At 40.2% G+C, this 3,124-nt stretch overlaps 1 pseudogene; it reads right to left on the reverse strand.

The window, feature by feature from the left end:
- Positions 1-290: 290 nt before the first annotated feature.
- Positions 291-2,424, reverse strand: LOC106308536 (annotated as a pseudogene).
- Positions 2,425-3,124: the final 700 nt, after the last annotated feature.

A 3,124-nucleotide genomic window follows, 5' to 3' on the forward strand; every position in this document is an offset into this window, starting at 1 on the left:
GTTGTTGATGTCGCGTTGATGAGAGAATGCACTGTAAGATCATGGTAGATATTGTGTTGATTACTACTTTCTGGTCTCGGGCGAGTGGTTGGGAGCCAAAGATCATTTCATACTGAGATGGATGACCCTGATTCCATCCTTTTGATTAGTCATTTGCTAACCACAAATCTAGCTGAGACAATACTGCGCCATCCATAAGATGGTGAGTATGATTTAATCGGTTCCATGGGTGATGCATTCCTGAAATATCATCATTTGAAAACTGTAAAGAAAGGTATTTGGTTTCTCAATCAAACGCCATAATTTTTCCCCAACATAGCTCTATTAAAATTCACTTGATCTTTAAATCTGAGGCCTCTTTCATCCTTGTGATGACACAATTTATCCATCTTCAATCCTTTGTACGTTAGGTCTACTGAATTATGATGGTACCCTGAACCACGTCCTGCAATCCGACTCCATGCACGATCGACTATGTCTACGACAGATGCCATTGCACTCCAATAAACAAAGTAATCTGATGGCAAGACTCCAGTGAAATGTCAAAGATACGCAGCTTGGGGGAAACTCATAGAATCTCTACGAGAAGATATTGGGCCATGGAACTCGTTAGAACGAAGGACAAGAATCTGTAGATTAGGCAGCAAGCTCAACCAAAAAGAAAACATGTCATTGAACATATTGTCTTCCATGTTCAGAAACTCAAGGCGGGCACAGTTTATCAGAGACTTGGGAAGTTCTCCTGATAACTGATTGTGAGTCTGTGACCAACATCGAGTGATATCAAGTGATCACTAATAGTTTCCTCCGGAAAAGTACCAGAGATGATATTATTCTGAAGATGCAAGACGGACAGAGTGGCGTTGAAATTCTCAAAACACTGAGGAATAGAACTGTTGAAGTGGTTGTTGGATAAAACAAGTGTATCAAGTGAAACCATATCACATATTGTTCTAGGAATCTCTCCCCCAAAAAAATTGTTGGAGCCTAAAAAGAAAATAGTAGAGTTTGGTAACAAAGGAAAATCTTGAAATGTGTTTGAGCTTATATCAAGCATATATTTTTCACTTCTTTGAATAACATCAGGTGGTCCTTCAAAACTGCTAAAGGAATTTTGAGAAATGTTTACATACCGCAATACTGGCAGTCCCCATAACCACTCTGGTACTTGACCTTTAATTTGATCGGCAGAAATGTCTAAATATACCAATCTAGTTTGGGTGTGTAGAAACTTGGGAAACTCATAAATATTACAGGATGAGAATGTCAAGATTTCTACGGATGAGGGAAGATGGAAGGTTGAATTAATCTTTAGATTATTCCCTGAAAGATCCAAACTTCTGAGTGTGATGAGATGTGAAAAAAATACTCAAGTCAACCATACTTTGTGTATTCAGATAGGAGAGGTCAAGAGAGGTAAGTGACTTGAGATGCAAGAAGATGCTAAAATCGACCACACCCTTGCCTGTGTTCCAATAAGAGAGATCAAGAGACCTAAGGCCGACTAGTTTGAATATAGACCTTGATATTGGCCCACTGAAATTGTTTTCTCCAAGGGATAACTCTCTAAGTTGAGATGGTTAAGGGATATATTACCTATTTCAAGAGGACCACTAAAGTCATTTCTTACTAGAGCAAGGTGGGTCAACGAAGACATCATGAAGAGGGACGACGGAATAGGTCCAGAAAATGAATTTCCGCTCATATCAAAATACACCAGTTTGGAGAGGTTACTTAGATTAGATGGAAGCATACCTTCGAAATGGTTTGAACGAAAAATGATCCGGGTGAGCTCGCTCAAGTTGAGTAGCATACGAGGAAAGTTCCCATTGAGGCTGTTAAATGCAATTTGCAAGTCCGTTCGTCGCCTTAGGTTGCCGATCAAAACAGGAAGTTCACCGGTGAAACCGTTTTCAAAAAGATCAAGTTTGGTGAGATAAGAAAGATTCCTCAATGAAGAGGGGATCTTTCCGAAGAGATTGCAGCCAGGAAGACTCAAAACCCTCAAATATTTGTGGTTGCTGATGGAATTTGGTAGGGTACCAGAAAGATTATTCGAGTCAAGACTAAGACTCGGTATTGTAGTCTAAACAGACTGCTGTTAGTTGTCAAAGGGCCATTGAGAAAGCTCTCCTTGAGGTCTAACTCAATCACCATGCCCGTCTTAAGTTCACAAGACACACCATCTCAAAAACAGCAATCAGTGTTCTTCCTCCACTTTTCTGTTTTTGGATCAGACTTCCACCAATGAAAATTGAGCCTTTGGACATAGAACTCTCTCTTGAACTCCCAAAGAGCATGCCTCTGGTCTGGACGACACAAGTACTTACCAGGAGAAGCAAAAACAAATATTGAGAAAGAAAGATAAAAGATTAAACACAATCTCCGTACTATCATCTTCCTCTCACTATAAGAATGCGTCATGTTTTTTTTGTTTTTTATTATATGTGAACGAATGAATGTCGGTGTAACACCCGTTTCCTCCTCTCTCGAGAACGGCGTGCTACTAACCGAAAAATACCAAATTAAACCGATTTATAAAACCGAATAAAATGTCAAACCTTTTAATCAAATAATTTCCAAATAAAACCAGTTTATAATTTAAAACCAAATACATTAAATCGAAAAGTTAATTAAAACCAAAATAAAATGCAATGATCCCAAAACACCAATCCGTCCACATATCCAACTACTCGTCATGTTCACCTGCAAGGGGAAGAAAGAGGGGTGAGTAACATGAGAGTTACTCCGTGAGGTATGAGATGCTAAACCGCAAACCACTGACTCAGTACATAGCACTATGACCATGTAGGCCTAGTTCTAGCATGAAACAACCACAGTGTCTAATACACCACATAAAACATCCAGTGCGCTGATAGTACATGCTACTCTATGCACCCCGCATTTCCTCATAAGGATATATGTATATCTCCAGGCATACAGTAGTCCATCTTTGTACTCCCAGAATTTGCGCGTCGGCGACTGATACAAACGTCTTTGTACCCCCGTAATCTCACTTCTCGTTGGCGGCTTACACAAACGTCTTTGTGCACCCGCAATCACACTGCTCGTCGGCGGCTTACACAAACGTCTCTGTGCACCCGCAATCACACTGCTCGTCGGC

This window comes from Brassica oleracea, chromosome C8 (genome assembly GCF_000695525.1).
Source record: "Brassica oleracea var. oleracea cultivar TO1000 chromosome C8, BOL, whole genome shotgun sequence".
NCBI lineage: Eukaryota > Viridiplantae > Streptophyta > Magnoliopsida > Brassicales > Brassicaceae > Brassica > Brassica oleracea.